This window comes from Dryobates pubescens, chromosome 36 (genome assembly GCF_014839835.1).
Source record: "Dryobates pubescens isolate bDryPub1 chromosome 36, bDryPub1.pri, whole genome shotgun sequence".
Lineage (NCBI taxonomy): Eukaryota > Metazoa > Chordata > Aves > Piciformes > Picidae > Dryobates > Dryobates pubescens.
Window position 1 is genome coordinate 6694441 of NC_071647.1, and position 18601 is coordinate 6713041.

An 18601-nucleotide genomic window follows, 5' to 3' on the forward strand; every position below is an offset into this window, starting at 1 on the left:
CTGGTGTCCCTGTCCACAGCCCTGCTCCCAGGTCTCCTTTCCTGCCCCCGGTGTTCTTGTCCCCATCCTGCTTCCCATGTCTGTCCTTGTCTGCATCCTGCCCCTGGTGTCCTCACCCTGCTCTGTCTCCCTGCCCTCGTCCTGCTTCTGCTGGCACCACACTCGCCCTCTGTCTGTCCCCGTTCGGGAGGGCAGGCAGCACCCCGAGGCCACCGCTCGGTGTCCCAGGCCGTGTCCGTCTGTCCCCATCCCAGGTGCCCCCAGCCCGGCCCCGCTCCTTTCCAGCTCCCCCCGCGCAGCGGGGCCGGGCCGGGGGCAGGTGGCGGCGGGGCCGGTGGGTGGGTGGGTTCCGGGGGGGAGGTGGTCTCCGCTTTGCGCATGCGCCCCGCGCCCCCCGCCCGGGCTCGGCGGGCCCCGCCGCGGCGGAGCGAGTGGGCGGCCGAGGGGGCCCCGCCGCCGCCATGGGCCGGAGCCACGCGGGGCAGCGGCGTGAGTGCGGCGGGGGCGGCGCCGGGGGGCGAGGGGAGGCGGGAGGCAGCGGCCGCGGGCTCGGAGGGGCTGCGAGCCTCGGGGGCTGGGGGAAGGAGGCGGAGCAGAGGGCACCGACCCCTGGCGGGCTGCGGGGGGCTGCGGGGCGCTGAGCGGAGCCGCCGGCTGCCAGGGCAGCGAGCCGCGGGAGCGGAGAGCGCGGGCGGGAGCCGGAGTGCCGCCGGCTCTGAGTGCTGCGAGCAGCTGAGCGCAGCCGCGGGCGCTGCGGGGACCCAGGCGCTCCGAGTGCGGCCGGCGGCCGGAGGGGGCCGATCCAGGCTCCCTGAGGGGACCGATCCAGGCTCCCTGAGGGGACCGAGGGGCCGGTAGGAGCCACCTGGGCGAGGGGCCGCTCGAAGGGCCGGCGGCTCCCCGGCGTGTCCCGGGGCCGGGCCCGCGCGTCCCCGCCGCTGTTGGCGGCGGCTTTGTCCCTCCCGAGGTGCCCCGGGAGGCGCCTGGGGTCCCGGCGCGGGAAGGTGGCTCTCGGGGCCGGGCCTTGCCGTGCTCCCGAGTGAGGGAGCGCAGCCCCCAGCGCGGGGCTGTGGCGGTGCCGGGGAGGCTGCCGGAGCGCACAGCCTGCGCGGTGCTCGCACCGCTCTCGGCGGCAAATTTGGCCTTTTCCCCTGGCGCTGAGCTGTTCCGAGTAACAGGTATTGTATTGTTGTACTTTAAGAGTCGCCTCCTGAACTCTCCTTGCTGAAGCGGCTCGGCCGTGCCCGCTCCTCAGCCTGGCAGGACGCTGCTCAGCAGACCCCCGAGCGTTCAGGGCAGGGCAGCAGGGGCTGCCGAGCACCAGCACAAGCTAAGCAAGCAGCTGCCTGCTCTCCTTGGCCAGATCCACGTCCCTGGTGCTGTTGGTAGCCTGAGTTTGCCCTGTCCCGAGGGCTGGCAGCCATGCCCCAGGTTTGACATTTCCCTGCACTTGCTCTGAACGCCAGAGCACGAGGGAGAAAAATCCATCCCCTGTGCGGGGTCATGAAAGTTTTGCCCTGTGCTGGGCCTGCCTTTGCCCTGTCTCCGTGACACGCCGCAGCAATGACATTTGTGCCCTTCCTTTTAGCGCCCTGTTTTGTTTTCCCTTGGTTAGCCAATTCTCTGCCCCCCTGGCAGGAGCCGGCTGTGGCCCTGGCTGGTCGCTGCGACCTTGCTTCCCAGGGAAAGGCTAATTTTGTTCCACCGTCACATTGATCACAGATAGGAGATGGTGCCCAGAGATTTAATTAGGGCATGGATGTGCAGTATGGATTCTGGAGCAACAGTTGGCGGCACCGCGGCCAGCCCTTGCGCTGGGGCTGCGCTTGGTGGCTGGGGAGCAGAGGGAGAGCAAAACCCTGGTGTGTGACAGACCACTGCTTATGCCTCCTGCTGTTTGCCTTTTTCGAGCACAAGCCCTGTGAGGAGCGTGCCCAGGGGGGCCAAGAAGGCCAAGGGCATCCTGGCCTGCATCAGGAGCAGTGTGGCCAGCAGGAGCAGGGAAGTTATTCTGCCCTGTGCTCAGCACTGGTTAGGCCACAGCTTGAGTCCTGTGTCCAGTTCTGGCCTCCTCAATTTAAGAAGGACATTGAGAGACTCTTGAAGGTGTCCAGAGCAGGGCAAGAAAGCTGGGAAGGGGTCTGGGGCACAGCCCTGGGAGGAGAGGCTGAGGGAGCTGGGGTTGCTTAGCCTGCAGAAGAGGAGGCTCAGGGGAGACCTTCTTGCTCTCTGCAACTCCCTGCAGGGAGGTTGGAGCCAGGAGGGGGTTGGGCTCTTCTTCCAGGCAAGCAGCAGCAGAACAAGAGGACACAGTCTCAAGCTGTGCCAGGGGAGGTTTAGGCTGGAGGTGAGGAGAAAGTTCTTCCCAGCAAGAGTAATTGGCCATTGGAATGTGCTGCCCAGGGAGGTGGTGGAGTCTCCATCCCTGGAGGTGCTTAGGAAGGGACTGGATGTGGCACTTGGAGCCATGGTTTAGTTGTCAGGAGGTGTTAGGTCATAGGTTGGACTTGATGATCTCTGAGGTCTTTTCCATCCTGGTTAATTCAATGATTCTATGACTTTGCTGCCTGTGAGTCAAGGACAGTCCCCAGGGTAAAGGATCTTTCCCCTTGTGTTGGGATTCTGTCAGGGATGTGTTTCACAGCCCCTGTCAGCCCAGTTCCCCAAACCCACCTTCCTCCAGGTCACTGAGAAGGGAAGGCTGCTGGTTTGTGTCAGGGCTCCTGCTGGGGAGCACGGCAGGTGCCCTGCTCTCTACTGCTGGTTGTTTCCAAGGCTGTTCCAAAGTTCCCCTTGTGCTTCCCTGAGGGGGGCAGGCAGCTCTGCTGGGAGGTGCCATGTGTCACAGCTCCTAAAGAGACACATTGGGCAGTTCAGCTGCCTTGTGCCTGCCCTTATTCTCCCATCCAACTGCTTCCACCAATCCTAAATCCACTGGGATGTTCGTGCTGCTCCGGAAGGGCAGGAGGGAGGGTGCTTGTTTGCCCTGGCTGGTGCCTCTGTGGGTGTGCAGCTCCGTGACAGATCTGCTGTGCCTGACGGATGCGCCGGCTGCTGCCGCCCGGCCTCCTGCCGCTCGGCACGGCGGCTCCCGGCCCGCAGACGCTCCGCAGGGTTGCAGCTGAGCGAGTTTGAGCGCAGGGATTTCCTGCGTGCCGGCACAGCCGGGCATCCCCTGCAGCCAGAGGTGTCTGACCGACCCTGCGCGCAAGGAGGAGGTGAGCTGCGAGCTGCGGACTTGGGGCAAAGGCTCCGGTGAGCCGGGGGCTGCGTGCTCAGGGTTGGGTGCTCCGTGTGCGTGGCTGCCCTGGGAGCCTTTTGGTGGCTCCCTGTGAGACAATGGTCCCTCTGTGGTCCCTTTGTGGTCCCTCTCTCAGAAACCAGTGACTTGGCTGACATTTCTGGGTTGAAATGGCAAAGGATGGGGCAGAGCAGAGCGAGGACCGCGTGTGAGCGAGCGCTGGCACCTCGGAAGCTTCCTGTCCCGCATCTCCTCAACCTTCCTTTACAAGACTCTTTGTGGTGGCTCCTCGTGGTCCTTGCCTGGCTTCACTTGTCCTTGCTGTGCCCTTTAAAACTCTCTCTGGCAAGTTTTGGATCAGCTGAAACTGTGAGAAGCGATTCGAAGTGCAGCAGTCCGGTTTGTGGAAGGCTGAGAGGGGCTGCAGCCTTCTCGGCAGGGCAGCCTCCAGTGCAGCCAGCACTGAGCCTGGGAGTTGGGCTTGGGGCTGGTGGAGTTTGCTGCTCGACAGCTCTGTAATTAACAAAACTAATGAAGTATTTTCTCAGCTGTGCACTCACTTGGCGAGTTGGAGAGGGGCTTGGAGCGATTCACAGGTCAGAACGCCCTGAGGAAGCACCAGGAAATGGCTCTGTGCCTGGGGGGGGGGGTCCCACCAGGACCCATTCTTAGCCCTTCCTTTAGGGTTGGAATCAATCCAGAGGTCTTTTCCAAGCGAAACGATTCTGTGACTCTATCACTTGTGATTATTTTTGCCTGTTCCTGGGAAGCAGGCATCCAGGTCCTCAGAGATAACTTGCAAGGGAGGCAGACAGCAGGGACTGAGAGCCCCGAGGCTGCTCGGAAGGAGGAGGTGGTGCAGGGCTGGAGGCGGTGCTGACCGTGAGGGCTTCCAGCAGCTGAGGGGAGGTTAAGAGCAAACTTGTGGAGAGTTTGAGCGGGGACAGAGGTGCAGCAGGGCAGCTGCCAGCTTCTAGGCGAGCTCAGACCGACTCGAGGAGTTTAGCAGAGGTTTTGCTGTGCACTGAGAAGGCTGAATCACAGACAGCCTCCTACTGAGGAGTTCTGCCTGGTTCCAAAGGGAAGGTTTGGGAACTGTGTTGCTTAGGCAGGACTTCATCTTCAGAGATCCTTCCTGGTTGTGTGGGGGCTTTATGGCTGAGAGAGGCAAGATTCAAGAGCAGAATTCTTCCCAGCTGTGAAACCTTATCGCTGGTGGAGAGGCTGTGATGAATTTTAACACAGAGGTTTGTGGGTTCTGTGAGTCCCCAAATCCCCAAACTCTCCTAAAATGTCACTTGTGCCAGGCAGGGGGTGAGGTCCAGTGCCCTGCTGGTGCCTGTGCTGGTAGGTGGGTGCAATTCAGCTGTCTGGGACTAACAGAGCAGCCTAGAAACAGGCATCAGGGGCCCTTCAGTCATGGGAGAGTCTTGTTGGGTGGGATAGGGGCTGGGGTTTTGTCCCTCCTGGGCCTTACTGGGTGGGGTATGGACTGGGTTTTACCCCTGCTGTGCCTCACTGGGTGAGATGTGGGCTGGGTCATGCCTCTCCTATGCCTCCTTGAGTGGGATGTGGGCTGGGTTTTGTCCCTCCTGTGCCTCGTTGAGGGGGATATGGGCTGGGTCATGCCCCTCTGGTGCCTTGTTGGGTGGGATGTGGACTGGGTTCTATCCCTGCTGTGCCTTATTGGGTGGGATATGGGGTGGGTCATGCCCCTCCTGTGCCTTGTTGAGTGGGATTTGGGCTGGGTTTTATCCCTCCTGTGCCTTGTTGTGTGGGATTTGGGCTGGGTTTTATCCCTCCTGTGCCTTGTTGGGTGGGATTTGGGCTGGGTTTTATCCCTCCTGTGCCTTGTTGGGTGGGATTTGGGCTGGGTTTTATTCCTCCTGTGCCTTGTTGAGTGGGATTTGGGCTGGGTTTTATCCCTCCTATGCCTCCTTGAGTGGGATATGAGCTGGGTCATGCCCCTCTGGTGCCCTGGGCTCTGCTGTGGGGGCTCTGGAGCTGGCAGGCTCTCATGCCATGGCTGACACTGCCTTCTGACCAAGCCACGGTGCTGGAGTCACAGCAGGAAGAGCTTCCACCCCGGAGCTGCTGGCACACCACGAGGTGGGTGCAAGCCAGGAGCCCAGGCAGGCTGTGCCCACCGGGGTGAGCGCTGGGGCTTTGCCAGTGCCCCCCTCGTGGGCATTTGTACCCTGGAGGGGCTTTGTGGCTGGGATTGAGGGGATGGGGCCAGCCTGGGGCCGTGCTGTTGGCACCAAGCTGGGAATTCTGCGGCTCTGTGCTAGCAGCACTTCAGAATTCCCCCACAGAGCAGGTTGTGTCAGGTGCCCCCTTCCTGCCTCAGCCTTCCTGCTCTGGCAGGACTGGGAGCAGCAGGAGCCCAGACAGTGCCAACGGTCATTAAGCAGTTGGAGTAGAATCCCCAGCAGATAATGGCTCTCTTTGTTGTCTGCCTGCTCTGTGGTCCCGGCCGCTGCTGCCCTCTCGTTAGGAGGAAGGTGATCCCTCTTCATCCTGCTTCCAGCTTTTGGCTTTGTGCTGGCACCCAAAGTGCTGTGTGGAGCTTGTGCCCCAGATTGGCTGATTTGTGATCTGGTTCACAGGAAGGAAATTGCAGGCTGAGGGAGTTGGGGCTCTTCAGCTTGAATAGAAGTAGGCTCCAGGGAGACCTTAGAGCAGCCTCCCAGTACCTGAAGGGGGTCGAGGAGAGCTGGGGAGGGACTCTTGGCAAGGGCTGGGAGTGCCAGGACGAGGGACAATGGCTTTGAGCTGGGAGAGGAGAGACTGAGAGTGGAGATAAGGAAGAAATTGTTTAGAGTGAGGGTGGGGAGAGACTGGCAGAGGTTGCCCAGGGAGGTCGGAGTGGATGCCCTCTCCCTGCCCAGCTGCAGCAACCTGGGCTGGTGGGAAGTGTCCCTGCCCATGGCAGGGGGCTGGAACTGGCTGATGTTCACCATCCCTTCCACCCCATTCTATGAGTCAATGAATATTCCCTGGTGCTGAACTGCACTTGAACCCTGCTGACCTGAGCAGGGAAGGAGGTTCCCTCCCAGCAGCAGCAGCCCTGTCCCTGGAGCTCGCTGCCTCGCTGCAGGGTGCTGGTCCTCTCTGCTGTGCTCTCTGATGCCTGCAGAGCCCTGTGTCCTTATCCCTCTTTTCAGCTGGTCTGTGGGCAGTAGGAGTGGAATTCCACCATCCCATGCCTGTGCCATGGACCAGAGCTCTGGTTTTTGGACTGGAGCTGTGGCTGAGAGCTCTGCTCAGCACCTTCTCACCTGGCTCTGTGCAGTGCTGCTGGGTGTCTGAATTGTGCCTCAGAAAAGCCTCCTGATTCAAGGTGTCTGAGTCACCTGCTCACCCTCTTCTTTCTCCTGGCTTTGGGGGGCTGGCTGCTGCTGGTTAAAAGCCACACAAATGAATTTCTCTCCAGAGTGCTCCTTGGAGAGGAGGAAGGAACTATTAGAGTCCTGCTGATAGCTTGGCTGTGAGTGGTGATCACTGAGCAGCACTGCCTGGTGCTCCCCAAGCTGGGAGCTGGGGAAACATTTCACAAGTCTCCTGTAATTTCTTTGGTGTAATTACAATTTCTTTGGTGTAAAAGCAGGGCCATGAAGATGATCTGAGGGCTGGAAGCCCTCTGGTGTGAGTTCGGGCTGGGAGTCAGGATTGTGCAGGCTGGGAGTCAGGATTGTGCAGGCTGGGAGTCAGGATTGTGCAGGCTGGGAGTCAGGATTGTGCAGCCTGGAGAAGAGAAGGCTCCAGAGAGACCTTCTGGTGGCCTTTCAGTGCTTCAAGGGGGGCTAAGGGAAGGCTGGAGAGGGATGTTTTTCACAAGGGCATGGAGTGATGGGAGGAGGAGCAGTGGCTTTATACTGACAGAGAGGAGATTTGTATTAGATCATAGAATGGGTTGGAAAGGACCTTTCAAGGTCACACAGTCCAACCCCCTGCAGGGACATCTGCAGCTGAAGCAGGGTGCTCAGAGCCCCAGACAGCCTGACCTGCAGTGGTTGCAGGGATGGGACATCTCCCACCTCTCTGGCCATCCTCTCCCCACCCTCACTGTAAAATATTTCTTTCTTCTCTCCAGTCTCAATCTCCCTCTTCTAGTTTCAATCCATCACCCTTTGTCCACCCTTTGTCCACACCTCCAATCCTGGAGTCACTTTTGGGCCCCTAGCATTAAGGGGCTGGAGCAGGTGCAGAGAAGGACAACAGAGCTGGTGGAGGGTCTGGAGAGCAGGGCTGGTGAGGAGCAGCTGAGGGACCTGGGGGTGTTGAGTGGGGAGACCTCATTGCTCTCTGGAGCTCCCTTTGCCATGAGGGTGGAAGAGATACTGGAACAGGCTGTCCAGAAAGGCTTTGGGTTCCCCACCTGTAAGCAGTGTTCAGAGCCAGGTTGGGTGGTACCTTGAGCAACACAGGCTAGGACCAGGTGACCCTGCCTATGGCAGGGGGGTTGGACTAGAGGGTTTTTTAAGGCCCCTTCCATCCCAAACCAAGCTGTGAGTGAGATTTAAGGTGGAAATTCCCAGCTGTGCTGTGGGCTGAATGGACACAGGGCCTTGTGCAGCTGGGCAGCCAGGACCTTGCCACAGAATCACAGAATGCCAGGGGTGGGAAGGGAGCTCTAGAGCTCAGCCAGCCCAGCCCCCTGCCAGGGCAGGGGCACCCAGGGCAGGGCACCCAGGAACACATCCAGGGGGGGTTGGAAGCTCTCCAGAGCAGGAGACTCCACAACCTCTCTGGGCAGCCTGCCCCAGGGCTCTGCACCCTCCCAGGGACAAAGTTTCCCCTCCTGTTCCCCTGGCACCTCCTCTGCTCCAGCTTGCCCCCTTGTGCTGTCCTTGGCCAGCCCTGAGCAGAGCCTGGCTCTGTCCTCTCGCCCTTCACATCTTTACAAACATCCATGATGTGTGTGGTGGTGAAGGAAGTGCTGAGATGGGTAAATATCAAAGCCAAAAGCAGTTCCCTCTCCTCCTGCAGCCCTCAAGAGCTTAGCTTCATCCCCCCCCCAGCCCTGGCTCATAACCCCTCAATGACTGCATTTCCAAGGAGAACCCAGGCAGGGCTTTAAGGAATAACCCTGGTCAGGAGGGTTTGGGGCTCCATAAATAGAAAGCTATATTTGGAAGATACCCAAATAGTGTATTTCTGGAGCAAAGTGTATGAGGGGAAATGTGATGGAAAAATTGAGTCAGATGAGCTGATGTATGAGGCATTTCCCTCTGGAGTCATTGGGCTGAAAAATGGTTTCTGTGCCTAAACTTGAGCAGATGCTTCAGCACACACACAGGCAGCATCCCCCACGTTAGTATCAGCAGCTCTGCTCAGCCCTCTGTGGGTAATGCCCAGACCAGCCTGGCTCTGCCTCCTCTCCAGGGGCTCTTGGGCACTTCCAGCTCAGCCAGGTACTGGAGGCCAGGCCTGGCTCAGGTGTGCTGCCCTGTTAGGGGCAGGGTTTCTTCCAAGCTTTGCAGTCTTTTCCTGACTCCCTGCCCTGGGATTTGCTTAGGCTCTTGCACAGGGGTGAAGGATTCCTCCTCATTGCCTTGCTCAGATGGCAGTGCCTGGGCTCAGGCAGCTCTGTGCCTAAATAAGGCCAGGGTACCAGCTCTGGGCTCCTGGGATGTTAGTTCCACCTTTTTAGCTCCCAATTTGTCAGCAGGCAGTTGTGAGTGCGTGTCCCTGACCTCCTTGGAGGGGCTGCTGAAGTACAAAGAGAAGACATCCATATGGCTGGCCAGCAGCTTGTGCCCACTGCTCTCTTCAGCAGGAGTGTCACATGTGAGCAGAGCTCACTCCAGCTGGCAGCCAGCCACAGGCAGCGTCCCAGGGCTCTGTGCTGGGCCAGCTCTCTGGGATGTCTGTCAGTGATCTGGAGGAGGGGATCAGGGCACCCCCAGTGAGTTTGCAGGTGACACCAAGTTCAGCAGGAGTGTTGGTCTGCTGGAGGCCCTGCAGAGAAACCTGGCCAGGCTGGATCCAGGGGCTGAGGAGGATGGGATGAGGTTCAACAGGGCCAGGAGCTGGCTCCTGCACTTGGGTCACAGCAGCCCCAGGAACACTTCAGGCTTGGGGCAGTGTGGCTGGAGAGGGCCCAGCAGAAAAGGCCCTGGGGGTGTTGGTCAACAGCAGCTGAAGGTGAGCCAGGGAGTGGCCAGGAAGGCCTCCAGCAGCCTGGGCTGGGGCAGCAATGCTGTGGGCAGCAGGAGCAGGGCAGGGATTGTGCCCCTGGGCTGGGCACTGGTGAAGCCACTCCTTGAATCCTGGGATCAGTTTTGAGCTCCTCACTGGAGGAAGGACATTGAGAGGCTGGAGCAGGTCCAGAGAAGGACAGTGAGGCTGGGGAAGGGTCTGGAGAACAGGGCTGGGGAGGAGCAGCTGAGGGAGCTGGGGGTGTTGAGCCTGGAGCAGAGGAGGCTGAGGGAGACCTCATTGCTCTCTGCAGCTCCCTGAGAGGAGGCCTCAAGCTGCCCCAGAAGAGGTTCAGGTTGGACATGAGGAACAATTTCTTCCCCTTGAAGATTGTCAAGGCCTGGCCCAGGCTGTTCAGGGCAGTGGTGGAGTCTCCATCCCTGGAAGGGTTTCAGAGCCCTGAAGATGTGGTGCTGGGGGCCAGGGGTTGGTGGTGCCCTGGCAGTGCTGGGGTGAGGCTTGGACTGGATGATCTGAAAGGTCTCCATGCCTCTGTGGTGCTGAGGAAGCAGCTGACAGCTGCCTTTTGTAGTTCCTGTTTGCAGCCCTGCTCAGCTCAGCCTCATCTCCTTTCCCAGGTGTTACTCACCTGTAGGTCCCTGTGCACAGCACTTCTTCTCCTGAGAGTGTCCCCAGGAGTGCAGCTGCTTGTGTCCTCTTTGCCCTTCTGATGGAGCTAAGCTGATGGTGGACTGGAGAGAAATGGCTTCTGGGGCTGAACCTAACAGCTTCTGGGTCTAAATCCAATGACTTCTGGGTCCAACCCCAGCACCTTCTGAGGTTGAACCTAACAGCTTGAGTCTGAACCTAATGACTTCTGGGTCTAAATCCAATGACTTAATAGCTGAGGGGCAAGCAACTGATGTCATTTCCCTGGGCCTGAGCAAAGCCTTCCACACTGTCCCCACCACAGCCTGGGCTCCAGGCTGCTGACACAGGGCTGTGATGGGTGACCACCAGATGGATACAGAACTGGCTTGATGGCTGCACCCAGAGAGTGGCTGTCCATGGCTCCATGGCCCAGGGGAGGCCAGGGACAAGCAGAGGCCCTCAGGGATCAGTCCTGGCACCAGGCTTGTTCAACATCTCTGTGGGTGCCAGGGACAGTGGCACTGAGTGCAGCCTCAGCAGGGTTGCTGCTGGCACCAAGCTGTGTGGGGCAGCAGACAGCTGGAGGGAAGGGATCCATCCAGAGGGCCCTGGGCAGGCTGGAGAGGTGGGCACAAGCCAAGCTCAGGAGGTTCAACCAGAGCAAGGGCAGGGTCCTGCAGCTGGGTGGAGGCAATGCCAGGCACAAATGCAGGCTGGGCAGGGACTGGCTGGAAAGCAGCCCTGAGGAGAGAGCCTTGGGGGTGCTGGGGGAGGAGAAGCTCAGCAGGAGCTCTCAGTGTGCACTTGCAGCCCAGAGAGCCAAGCAGAGCCTGGGCTGCAGCAAGAGAAGTGTGGCCAGCAGGGCCAGGGAGGGGATTCTGCCCCTCTGCTCAGCTCTGGGGAGACCCCACCTGGAGTCCTGCCTCCAGCTCTGGAGCCCCTATTGCAAGAGGGATCTGGAGGGGCTGGAAGGTGTCCAGAGCAGGGCCAGGAGGATGAGCAGAGGGCTGGAGCTGCTCTGCTGTGAGCACAGCCTGAGGGAGTTGGGGCTGTTCAGTCTGGAGAAGAGAAGGCTCTGAGGTGACCTCATTGTGGCCTTCCAGGATCTGCAGGGGGCTGCAAGAAGGCTGGGGAGGGACTGCTCAGGCTCTCAGGTAGTGATAGGACTGGGGGGAATGGAATGAAGCTGGAGGTGGGGAGATTGAGGCTGGAGGTGAGGAGGAAGTTCTTCCCCATGAGAGTGGTGAAGCCCTGGGATGGGTTGTCCAGGGAGGTGGTTGAGGCCCCAGCCCTGGAGGTGTTTAAGGCCAGGCTGGATGAGGCTCTGGCCAGGCTGATCCAGTGTGGGGTGTCCCTGCCCATGGCAGGGGGTTGGAACTGGATGATCCTTGTGCTCCCTCCAACCCTGTCTGGTACTAGGACACTGTGACTTCTGGGTCCAACCCCAATGCCTTCTGGGGTTGAACCCAGCAGCTTCTGAGTCTGAACCCAACAGCTTTGGAGTCTGAACCTAATGATTTCTGGGGCTGAACCTCCCAATTCCTGGGGCTAAACCTGGCTTTGGCTGTGGTTCTGCTGAGGCATGCCTGGCCTGTGGGGGTGAGTGATGGTGCTTGTGGCATCAGGGCACACTGGCATCCTGGCAGTGCCAGACTTGGGCAGAATGAGTCCTTGTCTGTGAAGTTCTGTATCTCTCTGCTGCTTAAAATAGCAGAGAGCCTGGGAGGGTGAAGTGTGTCTTGTGTAGATGTCTCCACGCTGCCTGCAGGGTGCGTTTCTGACTCCTTGTTAACTCCTGGAAGTCTCTGCTGGGGATTCTGGGACGTGGTGGCTGGGAAGGCTGCAGGCTGGAGAAGGGCTGTGGGCAGGCATGGGGCTGGGTGGGAGATGGTGCCCATGGGCTCAGCCCTGCTCTTAATGTGCTTTAAAATGGCATAAAATTGGAGATTAGGAAAAATGTCTTTGCTGCAGGAGTGGTCAGGGCCTGGCAGAGGCTGCCCAGGGAGGTGGTGGAGTCCCCAGCCCTGGAGGTGCTCAGGAAACCTGTGGCCACGGCACTTGGGGCCAGGGTCTAGTGGCCACGGTGGGGTTGGGTTGCTGGCCTCAGGCTGTTGGACTCAGGGATCTTAGAGAGCTTTTCTGACCCCAATAATTCTGTAAAGAAAATGAAATAGAGAAAGTCCTTAATGTGTGTCCTGCCTTGGGTGCTTCATGTGAGCTGCTCTGTGTGCTGCAGCCCCTCCTGGAACGCTGCTCGTTTCACAGTAAGCACATGGAAGTCCTTGGGGCAGGGCTGGGTTCCAGGCACAGCAGACCCACATTCACTCAGCTGATGGTCAAATCTGGAGTCAAGCTGCTGGGAAGTATCATAGAATCAGTCAGGGCTGGAAGGGAGCACAAGGATCAGCCAGTTCCAACCCCCCTGCCATGGGCAGGGACACCCCACACTGGATCAGCCTGGCCAGAGCCTCATCCAGCCTGGCCTTAAAGCCCTCCAGGGCTGGGGCCTCAACCACCTCGTGGAGAAGGATTTTTGTGGGGCAATCTGTGATCCCTGGGGTGTTAAAAGAGCAGAGTGGAAGTGGTTGGGAGGAGGCACACAGGAGTCTTCCACATGGCAGTGAGCTTCCAGCAGCTCTAGGGAGGTTTTCCTGCTCTACTCTGCCCTGCTGAGACCATACCTGGCATGCACCTGGTCCACTTTGGGGCTCCCTAGTTCAAGAGGGACAGGGATCTGGTGGAGGTTAGGAGGATGGTTTGGGGGCTTGAACATCTCTGCTGTGAGGAGAGGCTGAGAGCCCTGGGGCTGTTTAATCTGGAGAGGAGAAGGCTGAGAGGGGATCTGCTCAATGTCTATCAATATCTGAGGGGTGGGGGTCAGGGTGCAGGGGCCAGGCTCTGCTCAGTGGTGCCCAGGGACAGGAAAAGGAGCAGCAGGGACAAGCTGGAACCCAGGAGGTGCCACCTCAACAGGAGGAGAAGCTTCTTTGGTGTGAGGGAGGCCTGGAGCAGGCTGCCCAGAGAGGCTGTGGAGTCTCCTTCTCCAGAGACTTCCAAGCCCCACCTGGATGTGTTCCTGGGTGCCCTGCCCTGGGTGCCCCTGCTCTGGCAGGGGTTGGACTGGATGAACTTTTGAGGCCACTTCCAGCCCCTCACATTCTGTGACTCTCCAGGCAGCGTCAGGCTGAGCCTCGGCTGAGTCCTGTCTCTGACACCAGCCCAGGTGAGGCCCCAGCAGAAGCACAGGAGAAGGGTGTCAGAACCTCCCTGAGCTTTTGCCTGCTCTCTGCCTAGGGATTCACTGTGGTGTGCAGCACTGCCTCTTGTCCAGGCTCTTGGAGGCCTTTTCCAACCCCTGTAATTCTGAGTCATTGGCCACTGGGATGTGCTGCCCAGGGAGGTGGTGGAGTCCCCAGCCCTGGAGGTGTTCAAGAGGGGACTGGATGTGGCACTTGGTGCCATGGTTTAGTCATGAGGTCTGTGGTGCCAGGTTGGACTTGATGACCTTTGAGGTCTCTTCCAACCTTGGTGATTCTGTGAACAAGAAGCCAGGGCAGCTTTGGCACTGCCACCTTGCCCACGGTTGTGCCCGGAGGGTCTCAGGCTGCTTCTTCCCACCTCCAGCTGTATCCACCAGAGCCTCAGCCAGCTGCCTGGCGTCACCTGCCTGGCTTGAGCAGCTGCCACGTGTTTGGGGCTGATCTGCCTGCAGTTGGCTGCTCACTCCCTTGACTGGGGGCTGATCAGTGGGGTGGCAGAGGCTGAGCCTCCTGCCCCACTGATCTGCCTGCAGTTGGCTGCTCACTCCCCTGACTGGGGTGGCAGAGGCTGAGCCTCCTGCCCCACTGATCTGCCTGCAGTTGGCTGCTCACTCCCCTGACTGGAGTGGCAGAGGCTGAGCCTCCTGCCCCACTGATCTGCCTGCAGTTGGCTGCTCACTCCCCTGACTGGAGTGGCAGAGGCTGAGTCTCCTGCCCCACTGATCTGCCTGCAGTTGGCTGCTCACTCCCCTGACTGGGGTGGCAGAGGCTGAGCCTCCTGCCCCACTGATCTGCCTGCAGTTGGCTGCTCACTCCCCTGACTGGGGGCTGATCAGTGGGGTGGCAGAGGCTGAGCCTCCTGCCCCACTGATCTGCCTGCAGTTGGCTGCTCACTCCCCTGACTGGAGTGGCAGAGGCTGAGCCTCCTGCCCCACTGATCTGCCTGCAGTTGGCTGCTCACTCCCCTGACTGGGGTGGCAGAGGCTGAGCCTCCTGCCCCACTGATCTGCCTGCAGTTGGCTGCTCACTCCCCTGACTGGGGTGGCAGAGGCTGAGCCTCCTGCCCCGCTGCTCCTGGAGACGTGCAGCCTTCCTGGGGCGTGAGGCACGGTGGGGGAAAGGCTTTGAGACCCCCCTTGGAAAAGTGCTTTGTGGCCATGCTCAGGAAGAGGAAGGCCAGCTGGTGTGTGTTGTGCCAGCTGGTGTGAGGGAGTGCAGGCAGCCCAGCCCCAGGGCTCTTCCCAGTGCTTCCCGGCACTGAAGTCCTTCGGAAAGTGACGCTTTGGGGTCTCTCCTTTCACTGGAGGAAGTTGTTTTCCCCTCACCAAAGCCCTCACTGAGTGACTTTCTGTTTGTTTATATCCTGCATTTCATCTCTGGCAAGCTGAAGCTGCTGTGGCTCCTGGTGGACTCCAGCTGCAGGAATGTTTCGTGCCAGCCCTGAGCCTGCTCTGATTTACTGTGCTCGTTTGCTCCAAACAAATCACATTTAAACCCAATTTCCTGAGCTGAAACTCTTCAGTTGTTTCTGCACTTGAGCAGCACTTGGGAGAAGCTGAAGCAGCAGCCAGCCCTTGGCAGGAGAGCCTCATGGATTGTTGTGGTGTATAGGAAACCAGTGGTGAGCAGGTTACCCCCTGGCCTGGCTGACTACCACCCTCCTGAGCTTGGTGCTGTGCCCCTCTGGAGCTGTATTGGTGTAGGGTCTGCAGAGCTCTCTGGTCCTTGCTGGATCTGCAGAAGGAAAGCTTTGCCCAGGTTTAGCAGAGCTGCTCTGAGTGCTGGATTCTGGTAAAGCTCTTGGTGGTGAGGGTGAGCAACATCCTTGTCTGCCTTCTGAACATAGAGTCACAGAATGGTTCAGGTGGGAAGGGACCCCCAAAGCTCATCCAGTCCAACCCCCTGCAGCCAGCAGGGACATCCCCAACATGCCCCAGGCTGCTCACAGCCCCACACAACCTCCCCTGCAGTGGTGCCAGGCATGGGGCAGCTCCCAGCTCTCTGGGCAGCCTGGGCCAGGCTCTTCCCCACCCTCAGTGCCAAACCTTTCTCCTTCTCTCCACTCTCAAGCTCCCTCTTGCCCTTTCCAACCATCCCCCCTTGTCCTGTCCCAGCAGGCCCTGCTCAAAGCTCTGTCCCCAGCTCTCTGCTGGGCCCTTGAAGCACTGCAAGGCCACCAGAAGGTCTCCCTGGAGCCTTCTCTCCTGCAGGCTGCCCAAGGCCAACTCTCTCAGCCTGGCTCCCAGCAGAGGGCTTCCAGCCCTGCCAGCACTGCTGTGGCCTCCTCTGGCCCTGCTCCCCCAGCTCCCTGTCTGTGCTGAGGGCTCCAGAGCTGCCCCAGCCCTGCAGGGGAGGTCTGAGCAGAGCAGAGGGCAGAATCCCCTCCCTGCCCCTGCTGCCCACCCTGCTGGGGCTCAGCCCAGGGCAGGGCTGGGGCTGGGCTGGCAGTGCTTGGTGCCAGCTCCTGTCCAGCTTTTCAGCCACCAGCACCCACACATCCTTGCCCACAGGGAGTGTCCTCCAGCCCTTTGTTCCCAGCCCCCAAAGGTGCTGTTGAAGGCACTGCCTGAGCTCGGCCTCGGTGCGGGGCGGCCGCTGCCAGGCCGGGCGGCAAGGCTGGGAACAACAGTCCTTGAATTTGGGTCACAGTGAAGCAAGTGGCAGGCTGCAGGATGGCAGAGCAGGGCTGTTGTGTCAGGCTGTGTCTTGGTTATCTGCTGGCTGTGCTGTTTACAAGCCATTCATGCTCGGTTTGGAGGCTTCCCCTCGCAGCCGGCTCTGCCGTGGCTCCTGCTGACGGCCGCGCCGGGGACGGAGCTGCTCGTCCCTGCTCGGTGAGCAGGAGGCTTCTGACGAACAGGAGCAGACAGCATTGCTCTCCTTTGCCTTCCCTCTCCTGCCCTGCCATGGCCAGGAGAGCGATATTTGGGTCAGCTGCCTCCAGCACGTCACTTTCCTGTGCCACTCATCCCTCTGAGCGCAGAGGAGGAGGCAGCCAGGGCAGGCCGGGGTGGATCAGGAGCGGTCAGCAGGGTGCTGTGGGTGTCCAGGGGCTGCTGGCGTTGGGGCAGGGGAATCTCTGCTGCCTGCCTGGCACCACGCAGGGAGGAGGGCACTGCCCTGCCCTGCCCTTGCTGCCAGGGACAGGGGCACCCAGGTAAGTGCCCCAAGGCTCTGCAGCAGCGTGCAGCCCTCGGTGCCCTGGCTGGGGCTGGGGCACACCACGCTCCTGGGCTCCTCAGTTTGGAGCAGAGACCTTCTGGCTCTGTTTTCCTTCCTCTCTTGCTGCAGTGCTGTGGGTCTGTGTGTGGCAGTGCCAGGCTGTGGGCCTGGAATGCCAGGCAGGACATCACACTGCTGGTTCCTTCAGGTTGTTCTGTGTCTCCTGGGCTCTGCTCTGCCCCTGCATGGCGGTGCCCGGCCTGGCCACCCAGGTTTGAGACGAGAGAGGCTGTCCTGAGCCCTCCTTCCCTCTGCTGTTTACAGCCTGAGGAGCACATCCTGACAGGAGGTGAATCTGGGATTTGTTGGTTGCTGTGTGCCCTCAGCCCCCTGCCCCTCACACAGCTTGGAGTGGGCTTGGCCACTCAGTAGCTGCCCTTTGTCATTGTCCCCCTCCCAGCTACCCTGCAGTGCCGCTGGGTGCAGGTGGGGAGCGGTCAGTACAGCAGGACTGGTGGTGCAGTAACCTGCTGTGATTCTGTTGTGCCAGTGCTGCTTAGGGTTGGGTCATCCTCCCCCTCTGATGCTGAGGGCCCTGGAGCAGCTCTGTGAGGAGCAAAGGCTGAGAGCCCTGGGGCTGAGAGCCTGCAGAAGAGCAGCCCCAGAGGGCAGCTGAGCAATGCTCAGCAAGAGCTAAAGGGTAGGGGGTGAGAGGCTGGGGCCAGGCTCTGCTCAGTGGTGCCCAGGAATAGCACAAGGGGCAGGGGGCACAAACTGGAACCCAGGAGGTTCCATTTGAACATGAGGAGAAAGTTGTTTGGTGTGAGGGTGCTGGAGGCCTGGAGCAGGCTGCCCAGAGAGGTTGTGGAGTGTCCTTGTGTGGAGAGCTTCCAACCCCCACCCTGGGCATTGTGCCCCTGGGCAGGCTGCTGTGGGTGGGTGATCTCCAGAGGTCCCTTCCAACCCCTCCCTGCTGGGGCTGCAGGATTCTGTCAGTGGTCAGAGGCAGGAAGCACACTTCAGGTACCAGCAGACCCCAGCACTGTCTCCCCTCTGAGGGGAGTTTTGCTCTTTAGGCTTCCTCTGGAAGCAAAAGCAGCTCAGTGCCCAGCAAAGAGGCAGCTCAGGGGGAAGCAGCAGCACATCAGAGCAGCCCCTGACCCCTGGGCCTTGCACAGCCCTGCCAGTCCCTGTGCCAGTCCCTGTGCCAGTCCCTGTGGCACCCAGCAGCTGAGCAGGAGCCAGGCCTGCTGGGGGTAGGGGGGCAGCAGCAGCTCCAGCCACTGAGGGTCCTGTGAGCAGGATGTGTCTGTGGGGGAGGCCACTGGAGCCTGGGAGGAGCAGGAGGCCCTGGGCAGGCTGAGCTGGAATGGGTCACAGCAGAGGCTCCTGGGCATTCTGGCACCTGCTTGGTGCCTCACCACGCTGGGCTTCGGTGGTTGGGCAGTTACCCTGCACTGAACAGGGAGGCTCTTGGGTCACAGTGTCACACTCTAGTGTATCTCAAGCCCCTGAGACTTGCCCCTGCTCCATGATGTTCATCCTTACAGCAGAAACTGCTTTGCTGCCTTGGTCCCAGCCTCCTCTCAGTGGCACCCAGGGAATGGTGATGGGCACAGACTCACACTCAGGAAATTCCACTCCAAGTAAGAAGAGGAATTTTTGTGCAGGTCTGGTCAGCTGTGGGCTCCAGCAGCCCTGTGAGCCTGTGGACTCTCTAGCCTCAAGCTTGTTCACACCTGGGGACCTGCCAACCTGCTCTGGGAGCCAGAGTTGGTGGCTGAAAGTGCCAGTGGGTGGAATGTTAGACATTTCTCAGGGTAGTGTGTGTGGGGAGCAAGGGAACCTGGAGGGGAAGCACCTCCAAAGTACAAGCAGGTGACTGGAGTGCAGAGGTGGCTGTGTTGGGTGGCACAGAAGCTGCCACAGCATCAAACTTGGTGGCATTTGGTGTCTTTGAAGGACTTTGGCAGGTGGTAACATTTCTTGCATCTTAACTAGGGTTTGGCAGCCCTGAGTTAACTTACCTGAGAGATACTGAGTTTGGGAACAGCTCCTGGAGAGGACTCCCTGGTCCTGGGCAGCTGAGTGCTCTGCATACAAGGTCACCTCCTGGAAGGACCTGCAGGATCCACTGGGTGCA

The 18601-nt window shown here is 59.9% G+C and overlaps 1 long non-coding RNA gene across 1 annotated transcript in view; it reads left to right on the plus strand.

Annotated features, from left to right (window-relative positions):
* Positions 1–393: 393 nt before the first annotated feature.
* LOC128898931 (uncharacterized) overlaps positions 394–18601 on the plus strand; it is a 32160-nt gene continuing 13952 nt past the window's right edge. Inside the window, exon 1 of the long non-coding RNA XR_008463030.1 lies at positions 394–489. This is a non-coding gene — a long non-coding RNA (uncharacterized LOC128898931). The remainder of the gene's footprint in view (positions 490–18601) is intronic.